Raw genomic sequence first — 16,775 nt, forward strand, 5'->3', positions numbered from 1 at the left:
TCGTGGAAACTATTCCAAGAGCCAGCATACAAGGGCTAAGTTTTCTTTTATTACAACATTACACTCTTAAAAATATTGTAACAAAAATAAAGACTTGTGAAAATGTTCTCCTTTCCAGTGAGTGTGGTGAGAAAGCACTAGCGTCTGCAAAGACACAAAACAATTCTCATTCTCCCTTCAGCTTTTGACGGGCAAAATCCAGTTGAATTGCCCTTCATATCAATAGTCTGTGTCCCTAGAGAAATCTAAGCCCATTTCCATTACTTTAATGAAAGTGGAGGGAGGCTTGGCACCAGGCTGATAGCAGTGATCATATATTGGAAAAGTCCATGTTAGAGAACACATTGTTTTCTTTACTTGGCCCACAGGACAATTTAGGACAGATAGAAGATAATCAGGAAGCTTGATGTAGGCAACTTAATTTAGTTTAGGCTTCCGATTTAAAAATAAAACCCCCATGTTTAATGGTGAAGGAAGCGGGAAGTAAATAGAAGGCTCCTTTGTTTTTTATTCCCGGTAATTAAATTTTGCCATCACAATAGACCACACCCTTCTGCAGAGGCTATGGGATATAGAGGAAAGTATGGGAGCTTTCAAGTCTTTCATTTTTTTTTTTTTGTCATTAATCTATACTTTTTCCCCATTCCCTCCCTCCTCTCCTTCTTTTCTTCCCTTCCTTCCTTCTTCTCTTGACAGTAGTTTTTGTCTCCTAAAATGTGCTCGGTGTTGCTAGCTGCTGGGGTCACAACACTAAATTACACAGTATGGTGCTTCGGGAGAATTCCTGTTCCATCTTTGCCATTTACTGACTAAATGACTTTTGCCAAATCACTTAATATCACTGAGCCTCAGTTTTCTCTTTTACAAAATGGGAGCAATAGTAGCTCCACACAGAGTAGCAACAATGAAATAATTAAATGAGATAGCATGTGTAAGTTACCTCCAGAGTGCCTGGCACAGAGTACGGGCTTAAAAAATGGGAACCTCTTATAGATTCCCGTCTTTATAGTCATTATAATCTGATTCAGGTTCATCTTTCCACATCTTATAAGGAATTCTCTGAGGGTTTTGGCATCTGGCTCTTCATTTCATTCTGCCTCAGTCAGCAATTCATAGGCCAGCAATGGCTCCATCCCAGAGATTCTGAATTCTCAAAACCCCTTCCATACTCCAGCTTCTGTCCTTCAAACTCTCTCTCCAAGTTCAGTCTCCCACTAAATGGGATTTTCAATTCTTTTGACATCCCTGGTTTCTGGATCTCATCTCAGCTTCCCAGACTGTCAACCTTCCACACTCCATCCCATCCCTTTTGCCCACGGCTTCATTTCCTTCCACATTCTTCCTGCACACCACAGCCAAACTCTTTGCTGTAGTCTCACCAGGATATTACTTATTGCATTGCTTGGTAATCTGTCACTTAATCAGCCCAATTACAGATTTTTTTTTTCCTTCTTATACCTTTGGTTTACCTGTTGCTGCTGTAGAAAAGCATTCGACTGTGCCAACACTCATCTCCTTCGGTTTACATTTCCAGTCTCACTATCCTCTCAATACTGCCCAGGGATTCTTTTACAAACCTTTAGTTGGTTTGATTTCCCTTTCCTCCTACAGAACTGTTCTAGCATAAAACCTTTACTGTTCTCCTTAAGCCCTCATCTCAGTGCTGTTCTTCTGAAATCACCACCCCCACCACTATCTAGAAGTGGTGTGTACATCCTTTCTTAACCGCCCAGGTGTCCAAGAAGAACGCGTACTCTTATTCTTTTTGAAGACTCAACCTGGGCTCTTGATCCTTTCCCCTCCCAACTAGCCTGTCTGAACCAATCATTTCTCATCTGTCTCTCTCTCTTCATTGGCTCTTCATTAACCTTCAGACATGTTCAAATCAAGTCTTAGGAAGTTTCCCCTGCCCTACTCTCTCCTCAGGACACCACTGTCTTTCTCTCTCTTCTTCTTCAGTGCCAGATGTATCAATAGTGCTGTTTATTTTCATTACTTTTACTTTTTAATCTACCATTTAAGCTGTCACTAAAATTGAGTTTGGCTTCCACCATTGTGCTCTCTTGGTGTCACCAGGGTTCTTCTAAATAGCGAAGCCAATGGTTTCTTTAAGTTCTCATCCTTCTTGACCTTTCTGGATTTTGACATTGTTGATATATTCCCTCTTGACATGTTCTCCTACTTTGGTCAATCTTATAATCATTTCTTTAGTTTTCCTCCAAAATCTATGAAGATTCTGTTTCTACTAATGGTTCCTTTTCTGCCCATTCTTTAAATGTTGGTGATGTTCTACAAGTTTTCATATTCAGCTCTTTTCTCTTCTTTTTATTTATTTTCTCTGTGGATGATCTCACTGATACACGTGACTTTAACTGTGAAATATAAGTTGATTTTTAAATCTATAACTCCATTTCCAAATCCTTCCCCTAAATTCTACTCTCTCTGGTAATATTAATAGCTAACTGGATAGGTTGTACACCCTTCAAATTCAGTGGAGCTTACCTGCCCCTCCATAATTTGATCACCCAATCTCTGCCACTTTTCAGCTCAATGTTAGATGCTTTCAGTAATTTCCATGCTGAAAAAAAATTAGGATCTTTATAGAATTCTCTTTCTTTCCCTCTCTTCTCCGTTACAAGTAACTAGTAATTTTCAAAAATCACTACCTAATATTACAAGCAATTTCTTACCCCTAGACATTTCAAAAGTTCAAATTGAACTAAAGAGTTTAAATTATAAAGGTGAAAAAAGTCTTAATCTCCAGGTTCAATCTGAGTTGAAGAGACCAAACAAAGAAATAGCCCGAAGATGTGAGAAGCTTGGAACCTAGTCAGAATTTGCCTTATGTTTCATCATATGGAACAAGAAAGGAAACCAGTGTCTTTTAAATAAATTTAAATATCTTTGGAATACAGTTTTGCAGGTAAAGTCTAAAGCTATTTATTAACAATGTCTAATTGCCCTATTTTTTGTTTGTTTGTTTTAAAACAAAAAACCAAAACAAAACAAAAAATAACCTGGGCTTCTTGGTCAGCAGGGGGAGCACTGCTACTTTGCTCTGGGAAGCTTTTCACCAGGGTAACTGCTATCTTTTAATATAGACCACATCCTAGCAACAAGGAGGAAAAAAAAACAATGATACGATCGATACATTTGCTCCCTTGTGGTTGCAATTTTTAAAAATAGCTTTTTTTTTTTTTTTTTGCTTTTGTAATTCAATAGTGTTTGCTTAGGAAGGTGTCATCTTTTGTCTTTTCATCTTCTCTGTCCTGCTTTTCAGTCACTTTCTAATTAGAGAGGTGTTTATTAAGGGGACAGGGTCGAAAATGGGTCATGGAGGCCAGTGTAATAGCACTGAGTGAGTATTTAGGCTATGTCTGTGTGACACAGAAACAAACACCCTGGTTTGCTCATTTTATTTAAATTGGTCAACACGGTGAAATAAATCAGTCGAACCAGTTTTCTGTCTAAAATGACCTTTTGCTTGAGTGAACTGATTCAAGGATATCAGTGGGACATAGTGTCCTTCTCAGACTGAGCTGGAGTGAAGCCTATCAAGCAAGGGTGGCAGCATTGTGAAAGGAGTCAGGAGACCAGGCTCTCATCTGGATTCTGCTCTGTGACTGTGGACAAAACATTTAACTTAACTCTTTGTACCTCGACTTCTTTTTTTGGGTATATATGTAAGTATGAAGTCTATACACATATAGGAGATAAGGAGGTAAGGACAGTTCTTTCTGAAAATATTGTATTGTTTATAATAATTATTCCATTCACTGAGAATAATAATAGCTTACAGGCTGAATAAAAAATCTAGGTCTCTATTGATAATCATTTTCTTACTAAAATTCTTACTTGGTGATGAAAAGTTTGTATCTCTTATTTCCCATGCACATTTTATAAGGAAAAAATTACAGATGATGCTTTAACTAAAGCTTATAATATACATTCATCCATATTTAATAATATACCTGATGTGTGCTTAGTCGTTGTTGTGTCCGATTCTTGGTGATCCCATGGACTGTAGCCCACTAGGCCCCTCTGTTCGTGGGGATTCTCCAGGCAAGAATCCTGGAGTGGGTTGCTGTGGCCTCAAAATAAACCTGATAAGACGTAATAAAACACTTTGCCACTTTTGTTCACTTTCTCCTTGTCTTATTTGTGCCCTGAATAGAAGCACAGAATCAAAATATTTTTGTAGGCATTTTGAGACAAATAATGATTAAAAAATATACATGATTCCTAATAAAGAGAAATCTAGCTCAGTATGATGAAAAGTGTACATTTTATCCACTTAGTTTCTAAAATGGCTGATTTTTTCAGTAAATCTTTCTTTTTTTCCAAATGACAACAAATAATTTAACAAGTGACATTAGGATTGTTACATAGTGAATTTTAAGATAGCAAGTGGAATAACTTTCAGTTTTAGCAACATATTCCTCCATTTTAAATGAAGTTGAAACTAATTTGATCTGTGGTTAGTTAACTCAGTGATTCAACCTGAAGTGCTAGTGAAGTCAAAGAATAAATTTAATTCCTATGAGGTTAGGTTTATGCATTACTTTTGCATAAACAGACACACACACATCCTTAATCCTACATTAAGGATTTGTCCTACAAATAATTAATACTGTCCAGAACTGAGACCAGACAATGAAATATCTACATAAGGTAAAACTATCATTATTAGTAAGAGGAAAGCAACTAAATTCCCTTACCCTACTTCTAAATGTTTTTGGTATAATCTTGGGACAGTTCATTCACAATTATATTTTGTGTTTATCTAGTCTTAGGAAGGGCTTCCCTGGTAGCTCAGCTGGTAAAGAATCCTCCTGCAACGCAGGAAACCCTGGTTCGATTCCTGGGTCAGGAAGATCTGCTGGGGAAGGGATAGGCTACCCACTCCATTATTATTCAGCTTCCCTGGTGGCTCAGACAGTAAAGAATCTGCCTGCAATGCAGGAGACCTGGGTTCAATTCCTGGGTTCTGAAGATCCCCTGGAGGAGGACACGGCAACCCACTTCAGTATTCTTGCCTGGAGAATCCCCATGGACAGAGAAGCATGGCATGCTACAGTCCATGGGGTTGCAAGGAGTCGGACACAACCGAGTGATTAAGCACAGCACAGTGCTTAGGAAAGGTTATAGATTGAAGAATTTCAGGTATTTTAATTGAACCTAGTAGGAAAACTGATGTCATCTCAGATAAAAAGCTGAAATGCGTGAAAATTTTCCTGGACTGGGAACCAGACATACTGTATTTGAATCCCAACAATTCTGCTGAGCACTTAGACAAGTCACTTAGCATTTTCTAGCCTCAATTTTCTCATGGAAGAAGGGAGAGAACTATATCCCAACTTTATTGCAGGAATTAAATAAGATAATGTATGTAAAGTACTTAGCATAACACTGGTGGGCTGCAGTCCATGGGATCGCTAAGAGTCGGACATGACTGAGCGACTTCACTTTCACTTTTCATTTTCATGCATTGGAGAAGGAAATGGCAACCCACTCCAGTGTTCTTGCCTGGAGAATCCCAGGGATGGGGGAGCCTGGTGGGCTGCCGTCTATGGGGTCGCACAGAGTTGGACACGAATGAAGCGACTTAGCAGCAGCAGCAGCAGGCACAGAATAAGTACTCAGTAAATAGTAGCCATTTTTAATCTTACCAATCATTATTATAACTCCTACTGAAGATGTATTATAAGAATTAAATGAATTATTTCCTGAATTGAAAATATTTTATATACCATTAAGCATTAAATTCATGTAAAATATTACTATCTCACTAGGAGAAAATGATGCTAAGAGAACTGAGATGATTTCTTTGTTCATGAATTAAAAATTCATGGCACATTACTGTGTATTGTGCACAAAATATTGAGATAGGGATCAAACAGTCTCATATGAGATTTTCTCTTCTGGGTAAGATATAGTTCACCATGGCAAGCCAACACTCCTCTGAGTACAACAACTAGGTTAACCTGGATAAGTGACAAAAATTGTATTTTAAACGCAACCAGTTGCTATGGAAGCAGTAAGGATTAGATAATCTAAGGATTAGATAAACAGAGAGAGAGTGTTTTCTAAAGTGAATTGACACTGTCTGTTATTTGTTCCCAAAGACACTTGCTGATTCTGAGTGTGGTCAAAGGATTTGTTCAGGCAGAAAACCTCTGCTGGGGCAAAGAAAAACCAGTGAAGTTCTTAGCAAGTATAATTCAGTGATGGGAAAAATAGAAAAAAGAAGACTCAAACATATGGCAGAGATCCCCCATAACAAGTTTGCTGAATTCAGGTACTGCACAGGAGGCTACACATCTAGGGGAAAAAATTTCAAAAGACAAAATGAAATCTACCTCCTTTAGTCTTTAAATGCTTAGGAAACAAAAGCCCTCTGAGGAAGACTTTGCCTCTAGTATCTCCTCAAGATATTGACTTAAAGTGCTGTGGAACAGGAGGCTGAAGAGCTGGGCTAGAATTTCTAAAGGGCAGATCTAGATCTCTTGTAGTCTTCCAGGGCTAAGTTGCTGAAGACTCTTAGGCTCACAATCACAAGCCCAGGAGAGTCATATGCTCAAAACAGTGTCAGATCCAAGGTAGACCAAGTCTTTATAAAACTATAATCAGGCCCAATGCACATCATATTCTCATGTAATGAAAGTGACCAACTCCTTATCCTCTTAGCCTAACAGAGGAAAGGGTGAGCTCTCTTTGGTAGAAGGGAACATTTGGAATCTTTATGACATCTTTATGCCTAATGTCTGGCATATAATATAAAAATAATGGACATTCAATAAGGCAATAAAATGTGGCTAATAATCAATAGAAAAGGCAGATCGTAGAAGTGGACCCATTGATTATCCAGATATTGAAATCAGCAGTCAGGAACTATAAAACAATTCAGAGCATAATGGGAGGCCAACAAAGGCACCATCAATGCAGAATGACAATCATGTATGACTGATCTATGGTTTATGGGGGAGTATCCTCAATCAAGAGCATTTATCCTGTTTCTCTCCACCTTATGAAGGTGGTGGTAAGATAAAAGGAAGAATGACCTTTGGACTGTGTAGCCAGACAAGAGCCTCATGTCCTGGATTGTGAGCGAGAAGAAACCTAGATTAGCAAATACAAAATTCCAAAGAAGAGTCAAAGATTACCAGCAGAAAGTTCAGGAAACAATAACTGAAGTATTAAGGTGAGAACTGAGGACTTACCTTGATCCAACATGCAACTAAAGCAGCACACAGGAACCAGGCAGGAGGCTGGCTTTGAGAGATACTAAAGGAGGTGAGAGATACTAAAGAAGCAGAATCAAGAGGAGATGGTGGTTGTTTGGATGAGTGAATGAAAGAAAGGGAAGAATCTATAGTGTCTCCAAATTTGGGTTATTGATGAGTGGTTCTTAGGTAGGGAAAACCTAAGGAAGAGGAGGTCTGAAGAGCAAGACTTGAATACGGGACATTTTAAGTGCCATCCAGGTGGAGGTGGTCACTCACTTTGGTTTACACAGTCACATGCAAATAATGGACACAAGTAAGAACTTTGCAGAAATATAGATGAAAGTGTCATCAAAGAAAGAGTGGGAGAGATTGCCCAGGGAGGATGTTTCCAATGAGACGATATCCAGAGATAGAACCCTAAGAAATGCTGACACTGAGGATTCAGACAGGAAAGGTAAAGTTGAAAGGGGACCTGGTAAGACAGAGGTAGGAAGAAAATATAGCAAAGAAGTATCACAGGGGTCTGGAGGAAAGCGTGGCTTAAGAACGGGGGTGCAGTCAACTGTGCAAATGCAAATATGCAGAAGATAAGATTGAAACTTAATAAAAATTAAGCATTGGAAAATGGCAAAGAATTTCTTAGAGAAGTGGCCACAAGATTCAGAGCTATTCTTGAAAGTTTGATTATGAAGGAAAGGAAAGGCATAGGTCAGTGCTGGGAGAGGGTGGGGTGCAGTAGGACCTAGGCAGACTTTCTTATTTTGTTTTGTTTAGGAGAGACTTGAACATGCTTATATGTTGGAGAGAAAGATCTAGTAGAGATCAAGGAGGTGGAAGTAATTAATGGCATCAGTTCCTGGAAGAAATGGCAAGACTTTATTTGATTTAAAAATAGGTGTCTAATGTCTGTATATATATATTTATATATCAGTAAGACTACATAGATAAAAGTCAATTCTCTGGATGGGATTTTAGCATAGTAATATTGAATATACCTAATATGTATATTTAAAGATTTTTTATTGGTATATATTTGATTTGCAGTGTTGTGTTACCTTCAAGTGTACAGCAAAGTGAATCAGTTATACATCTACATATATCTACTCTTTTTTTTTTTTTTTAGATTCTTTTCCTCATATAGGCCATTACAGAGTATTGAGTAGAGTTCCCTATGATATACAGTAGATTTTTATTAGGTATCTATTTTATATATAGTAGTATGCATATGTCTTAATTCCCCAGTTTATCCCTCTCCCCTCACCCCTTATCCCCTGGGAGTGTAAGATTGTTTTCTAATACAGCTGTGACTCTACTTTTGTTTTGTAAATAAGTTCATTTTTTAAAAAATTGCCAATTAAAAAAAAATTCCACATATAAACTATGTCATGTGATATTTGTCTGTATCTGACATTTCACTCAGTATGACAATCTCTAGGTCCATGCACATTGCTGTAAATGGCATTATTTTTTTCTTTTTTTGGCTGAGTAACTTTCCATTGTATATATGTACCACATCTTTATCCATTCCTCATTGATGGACATTTAGGTTGCTTCCATGTCCTGGCTCTTATACTAGTGCTGCAATGGACATTGGGGTACTTGTGTCTTTTAAATTATGGTTTTCTCTGGGTATATTCCCAGGAGTGGAATTGCTGGGTCATATGGTAGTTTTAGTTTTTTAATGAACCTTCATACTGTCCTCCATAGTGGCTGTACCAATTTACATTTCCACCAACAGTGTAGGAGAGTTCCCTTTTCTCCAAACCCTCTCCAGCATTTATTATTTGTAGATTTTTCTATGATGGCCATTCTGACCATGTGAGGTGATACCTCATAGTAGCTTTTATTTGTATTTCTCTAATAATTAGTGATGTTGATCATCTTTTCATATGCTTTTTGGCCATCTGTATGTCTTCTTTGGAGAAAAGTCTATTTTTTGATTGGGTTATTTTTTTTTAATGTATAGATTGAGCTGCATGAGCTGTTTATATATTGTAGAGATTAATCCCTTGTTGATTGCTTTGTTTGCAGTATTTTCTTCCATTCTGAGGGTTATCTTTTTGTTTTGTTTATGGTTTCCTTTGCTGTGTAAAAGCTTTTAAGCTTAATTAGATCCCATTTGCTTATTTTTGTTTTTATTTTCATTACTCTAGGAGGTGGATCAAAAATTCTTGCTGCAATTTATGTCAAAGAATGTTCTGCCTATGTTTTCCTCTAAGAGTTTTATAGTGTCCAGCCTTACATTTAAGTCTTTAATCCATTTTGAGTTTATTTTTGTGTGGTATTAGGGAGTGTTCTCATTTCATTCTTTTACACGTAGCTGTCCTGTTTTCCCAGCATCACTTATTGACGAGACTGTCTTTTCTCCATTGTATATTCTTGCCTCCTTTTTCATAGATTAGGTGACCATAGGTGCATGGGTTTATCTCTGGGCTTTCTATCCTGTTCCACTGGTCTATTTTCCATTTTTGTTCCTGTACCATACTGTTTTGATTACTGTAGCTTTGTAGTATAGTCTGAAGTCAGGGTGCCTTATTCCTCCAGCTCTGTTTTTCTTTCTTAAGATTGCTTTGGCTATTTGGGACCTTTTGTGTTTGCATACAAATTATAAATTTATTCTAATTCTTTGGTAATTTGATAGGGATTACATTTAAATTTGTAGGTTGCCTCAAATCTGTAGTCATTTCCCCAATATCAATTCTTCCAATCCAAGAATATGGTATACCTCTCCATCTGTTTGTGTCATCTTTGATTTCTTTCATCAGTATCTTACAGTTTTCTGAGTACAGGTCTTTCACCTCCTTAGGTAGGTTTATTTTTAAGTATTTTATTCTTTTTTGGGGATTATGCTTAATATTTTAAGTGGAAGTGCTATTAACAGCCAACATGATATAACCTGAATTTAAATGCCAACTTTAAAACTTTATTTTGGAAAGTGATTTTTCCCAAATGCTCTACTTTGCCTTCTTAAACAAAATGTTCTGAATATAATTTGACCTTATCTTGATGACTTGCTTTGAACATCAATCATTGTCCAATGCTACAATGCTGCCATGACCTCAGGAATATTTGAGGTCCTCAGGGCTCTTAGCCCAATGCTAAATGGCTCCAGACAGCTGTGCATTTGCAGTTCTTCTGTCCTCCACCCTGTCATTAGTCACTTCTCTGCTGTTTTCAGTGTGTCCTGACTCCCTGCTTCTCATATATTGCCCTCACTTTGTACATACTTGCTGAGTGAGGGCCCAAGAGCAGCTCCAGCCATACAACGTACAGACACAGACGTGGGGAACAGCTTGTTCAGCCACTCAGGTGCCATTATGCAGAGCCCTGGCCCAAAGGGTTACAGGCCTTCCTGTCTCCAGGTCTCTTCCCTGGGTTCAGGTGAGAGCTGAGGGTGCAGAAGTCTGACTTCTTGGATATAGAGATACAACTGGCAAGCCTTCAGCTTGGCTTGGCCTCTCCTTGGTCACTAGGCACTCTTCCATCTTGGAGGTGTGTACACCTGAGTCATCAGGAAGCCCTGATTAAACCATCATTTGCATATGGTACTGCTCTAAATGAGTCATGAAATCTCACTAGTGTTCTGTTCTTGTTTTTCTGTCAATGAGGCCAGATTATTTTGTCTCTGGTAAGCTGGAGTTTAACAGCCTCCTTTTCTGTTCTTTAGGAACCATATATCCCAGAGACAGATTACCTCATAGTTAGAATCTTTGTTTAATACCCCTGGTAGGAGGTATAATTCTCTCTCTTGGACTGAGTAGCCCACCTGCACACACAGATAACCACAGATGCAGAGGCAGAAGCCAGGCAGTAATTGCTGCTGCTTTCCCTGTAATTGTATCTGTACACTGACATCTGTGTTAACTGCTGGGATGATTTTGACTTTAATTCTTCTAGCTCTTTCTCTATTTCCAAATTCTCACATAGATAAGAGAATTGGTTCTTGGAGGTTCAGAATTATAAAGGAAACCAGAATATTACTCCAAAATATGCCACTGTTGCAGAAGGATTATTTTAAGCTAAAGGCACCTGAAAAACAGCAAGTGTAATAGGAGTGTTCTGATTTCCCCTTTTCTTCCTAAAAGCAGGAGATAAAACTTCCATGTGAAAGATGTCATCTCCCTACCAAGAGGAAAGAAACATTCTGATCCCTGAAGTGAGGAGTTGAAGCTAAGAAAATTCTGTACAAACAGACCTGGTTAAAATGATTCCTTTCTTCCATTAGCCTCCCTGTTTATTTTAGTTACTTTTCTACAATTGCCTCTAGTTGCTTAACCTAGTGTAAAAGCATTTAGGTTTTGCCACTTCTTTGGGTCTTCATTTCCTTGTGACGGCCCCATGAACTTAGAAATTTTATTATGTAAAACTTATATTACATAAAACTTGTATTATTTCCCCCCTGTTAACTCTCTTGTATCAGTTCTTAGTCCTGGCTGGAAACTGTAAGAGGGTAGAGGTAAAGTTTCGCCTGCCTTATAATTAGCTCTGGAAAATGATAGCTTTGCCTTTGGAGGAAGTGGTCAGCATTTTCTGTTGTCCTCTCTTTTAAAATGTCTAGTAAATCTCTAGAAGCACAGGGTTGTACGGGTGTACACCAGGCATAAACCTACAGGTGGACTCACATTTTCACAGGCAGATGAGTGAGTCATGAGATGTGATGTAGTCAGGGTATTGGCAGGAGCTGCCAGTGGGCTTCTTAGCACTCAGTTACCATGACATTACTAATGGCAGGTGTTGCTATCCAGCCTTTATGCAGTGCCTATTAGGTGTACAGTGATTGTTGAATCATCAATAATGAGATCCTGGAGGCTGTAAAAGTCAGAATAGCTTCCCCTGTTTCTCTTTCTCCAAATCAATTTTTTCTCTTCTGTGTTATGTAATATGTTTTGTGGTTATGGTGGTAAAATCTACTTCCAAGTAAGAGAATAAAAAATTGAAATTGATAGAAAGCTGTTATATTTGATAAAAATGATACCTTTTTTGTATAAACAAATAAACATGTATATGTTTATGTATATGTATATGTACAAATATGTATCTATTATTCATAGATACATAGAAAAATCATTTGAAAAAATGTACATAAGGATATTAACAATAGTTTTGTATGGGTAATGACAGAAGTACTTTGAAAAGTATGAATTGGCTTTTTAGGTATAATTTGCATACAATAAATCACACCCAGGTTGAGTATACAGTTTGATGAATTTTGACAATATATAAGAATTCATAATCATTACCACCACAAAAAGTTTCTCTATGTCCACTTTAATCAATTTTATCTCCCCCACCCTCCAGGCCCAGGCAACCACTGATCTGCTTTTTCGCAGATGTACTTTGAATTATTTTCCTTTTGCTTGTCTGTATAATAGTCTTCAGTAAACATGTATCTTTTTTTAATAAAAAAAGCTATTTTAAAATTTAAAAATTACGTTAAAAACAGGAAAGGAATACAAAAAATTAGTCTATGAAATAGTTATTTCAAATTGATTCATATATTTCTCTCCATAAAATATGCACCAAAGAGTAGGATTTTCATTTTCCTGTTTTGCCCCTGAGTCTGAAGGACCTCCCTATCCACCTCCCAACCCACAATCCAGGCATTTAGCTGACCCAGAGTCACTCAGCCCAAACCTGCCCAAAGTTGGGAGCTCCCCACTCCTTTCAGATTCAATAGTCTCTAAGGCTTATAGCAATCTTCTCACCCAAAATGGAAAAAAGAGAGCTAGCCCCCTTTTCTGATGTTTGTAGATACATGACATTGATGTAATTTATTGTACAGGACAATCATTCAAATTCTTCTTCTTCCTTCAATCTCTTTGAAATACCTCCTGACCACTGAGTGATAATTAAATATAGTGGAAGCTTAACACAGTCCAAATACGTTAAAAAGATTGTCTTCTGTGGATAGCTCTTCTGCCAAGCCACTGGAAACACTCTGAGACTACAGGAAATGAAGAAATTGTGGTGAATGAAATAGACAGGATCTTGGGATTAGGTCAGGATGCTGCAGACCTAGGAAGCTGGTAGCCTGTCTACCTACAAAGGTTATGAAGCAGATCTGAGATTAGCTGTTGGGGTATGCAGAGCAATTCCATTAAAGCCAAAACAAATGATCAAATATTTGTTGAAGACCTGCCTGCCTAATATCCAGATACAAAATCCTCTTTGTACCATGTACACTTTGAATGATATAGCCCAATAGCCCTGATAAAAACAATTTTATTTAGTTTACATTGCCCTAGAGGAGTAAGGATTCAATAAACACTGATGCTTATCTTGTATAAGAACTTTACATATATTATTTTTCTTAATTGTCTCCATTTCACAGATGAGAAAGTCAAGGCTTTGAAGGCTTAAGCAAATCGGTTGAAGCTGCATAGAAAGCAGCAGAATTGGAATTTAAACCTTCAAAGCCCTGATCTCATGAAGGGCCTCATGCCTGTTTGCTCTGCAAATATGGCTGCAGCGCCCTTTAGTCTACTTATTAATCTTGTATTGAAAACACTTGCAAAAAATTCTCATGGATATTTGTAAGGCTCATGCCTGCACCTTTCTCTTCTCTGAGAGTATTTCTTATATTCATTTCCTCTTGACTCCTCAAGTGTGAGATAAAGTAAAAAATTACTGGCTTTTATTTATTCATCTGTTTGTTACTGAGAAAACATCACCATGGAGAAAGAGAACAATTCAAATAAATCACATTCTCAGTTCCTTTACTGTATTTACACCTGTGTCTGTTAAACCAATTTCTTCATGGGATTGAGTAGTTGTTAGAGTGTGGTACAGACAGAGCAGTTGATTTTCCCTCAATCTCTGAATTATTAAGATTAATTAATGTAGTTAATCTTTATTATTGTTCTGATAGTTTTAAATGGAAGGTGGGGAAATTTTTTATGTGCTAAGAACTAAGTATTTTACAAGGTTATCTTATTCCTTTTATTAACATTCTTGTTTTTCAGTTTAAGAAAGTAGCTTAGAAAGGTTAAATAATTTGTAGAAGGTCATACAGCTGATAGTTGCTCAAGTTCAACAGAGCCAGCTTTCAAACCCAGGCTGTGTGATTCCAGAGCTGTTGCCCTGTGTTGTTGTTGTTCAGTCGTAAGTCGTGTCTGACTTTGCAAGCCCATGGATGGCAGCACGCCAAGCTCCTCTGTCCTCTGCTATCTCCTGGAGTCTGTTACACTGTGCTACACCTCTTCCCAAAATCAACTGGGCTCTTTTAGGGTGGCATACTGAATTCATTCACATAACAAATACATTTGACATTTCTTTGGCAAAAAAATGTGGGGGAAAAACAGCAACAAAAATCAAGCAATATTATAAATAAATGAATCAAATGGAGAGAGAAGAAGAAAGGCCAGTTAACAAGGAAGAAGAAGTGAAAGGGTGTTGGGGTCAATTGAGATCTTGGTCTCTAACCAGCGCTGCCTGAAGCAGGGAGTTGTGTTGATGCTTTTAAGGAGATCTGGCAGAGAGTTACATGGCATGAACCAAGCCTATACAGTGATGAGTTATTTTAATTGTTTGGCTGGTGTGTGGCTTCTAAAAGACTTTTGTAAAGAGAAGTGTCAGGAAGGCTGGGAAGAATGAGATGAAAGGGATGGGCTTTTAAAGTGATTAATTGGAAAGGACTATATTTATTGCATAAGTGCTGGCAAGATGGATAAGAAAACTTTCTGATCCCTTTATGGTGCTGCCTCACAGAGGCCTGGTCACATGAGGTTGTAACAACTGTTCTGAATGGAGCATGGTTCTAATAAGGTCACAGTCATATAAGTCATAGGGACAGTTTACAATAGAGGACATCGTTTTCACCTGACCATGCTCACACAGCCACCGGCAGGACAATGGATTCTGAGTGAGAGAATATGTGCAAATTCATTGCCATTGTTACACAAAGGATTCTAGATATCTTGCCAGTGTTCAGTAATAGAATCTTGTTATCGTACATAAGCAAATATTTATTGAGCACCTACTATATTTTGGGTTCCATTATGAAAATAACTATAGTTATTATTAATTTAGGCATGAAATCCTGATAGCTTTTTTAAAAATGTCTCTCACATTAATCTTTTTGTTTCACTTGTTACTATCTTAGGTCAGGACCTCATATCTTACATCAGGATTATTGTTAGAGCCTCCTAAAATGGAATAGATTAGAAAATAATAAATTGTTTTATAGTTGAAGGGATATAATTTAGTTCAAATCAATTACAAGGCTCAGATTCTACCAGAGATTAACATCTCTTAAATCATTGCCTTTATCATGGTCTTCACCTATCTTCTCAAGGATACTCAGGATTTTCCCACAGAGTTTAATTCATAGTTTGGCTTTAAGGTCCCACCTTGTTTTGTGGCCCTACTCTATCTGTCTAGTCTCAAGTTCCCAAAGCACATCCTCTCCTTTAGATGACCCTAACTTCTTACAGTTGTCTCCCACTCGTATGGTACTCAGCTCTGCCTCTGAGACTTTGTTCATGATATTTCTTTCTCCTAAAACATCTTTCCTCCCATTCCTACTGTCTAAATTCCACCATGGACATGAGTTTGAGCAAACTCTAGGAAGACAGGGAAGCCTGTCATGCTGCAGTCAATGGGGTCAAAGAGTCAGACACAACTTAGGAACTGAACAACAACAATTACATCTTTGATGAAGCCTTCTTGGCTGTTCCAATCAATTACAATTATCATTTATCATCTCTCTCAAACCACTAGTGAAATTATAATGCATTCCATAAATTAGGGATTAATTATAGAACTTCAGGATTGAAAAGGTATTTAAGACCACCCAGTTATACTTTTTAGTCTGTGTGCTAATCTCCCCTACTATAGCCTTCCCAATGAGCTTTTGCTCTTCACTCAAACATATATTCTGGCAGATCTCATCAACTTTACATTCATTCATACATTCAACCAATATTCACTGAGCACCCAATGTTCCAGGCATTGTACAAGGGGCTGGGAATTCAACAGTGAATAGGAAGCAAAAGTCCATGTACCACCATGAAGATAATGTCATATAGGGATGAATGCTAAAATAAAATAGTGTTGCATTGCAAAGTGACTGGGGATGCTAACTTAGATAGGGTGCCAGAAAAGCCTTCTCATCAGAATTTACCTTAATGCTAAGGGCCTTAATGATAAGAGGCCAACCATGTACACATCTGGGGGAAAGCTTTTCAGACAGCAGGACTAGCAAGAACACGAGGCTGAGGTCGGGTTGGTGAGTTTGAGGAACAGGAAGGATGACAGTAGGTGACCTGTAATGAGTGGGTGGGAGAGCAGTGGGACAGTGGCTAGAGAGAAGCCTTGTACGGTAGACCCCATAGAGTTCCCTGGCTATGGGTAAATGTTTGGACAACATGGTTTGTACTTCATTTGAGCTGAATGTGGTTCACTCTAGTTTTCATTGCTTTATCCTACCTCAGCCTCTAGATGTCATACAGAACAAGTATAGACCCTCCTCCACAGAATAGTCTTTTATATATTTGAAGGTTTGTATCCTGTTCCCAGTGACCCTTTTTGGGGATAGACATTTCTGTTTCC

The 16,775-nt window shown here is 37.9% G+C and overlaps 1 protein-coding gene and 1 long non-coding RNA gene across 2 annotated transcripts in view; one reads left to right on the forward strand and one right to left on the reverse strand.

Moving 5' to 3' along the window:
- Window positions 1-16,775, forward strand: part of LOC133244375 (uricase) — a 107,731-nt gene that overhangs the window by 18,751 nt on the left and 72,205 nt on the right. The window lies entirely within an intron of this gene.
- On the reverse strand, window positions 669-11,980 carry LOC133244381 (uncharacterized). The gene is made up of 3 exons (XR_009735389.1): window positions 11,849-11,980; window positions 3,972-4,103; window positions 669-2,578 (listed from the first exon to the last, which is right to left on the reverse strand). It is a non-coding gene; the product is annotated as an uncharacterized LOC133244381 (long non-coding RNA).

This window comes from Bos javanicus, chromosome 3, assembly GCF_032452875.1.
Source record: "Bos javanicus breed banteng chromosome 3, ARS-OSU_banteng_1.0, whole genome shotgun sequence".
Classification (NCBI taxonomy): Eukaryota; Metazoa; Chordata; class Mammalia; order Artiodactyla; family Bovidae; genus Bos; species Bos javanicus.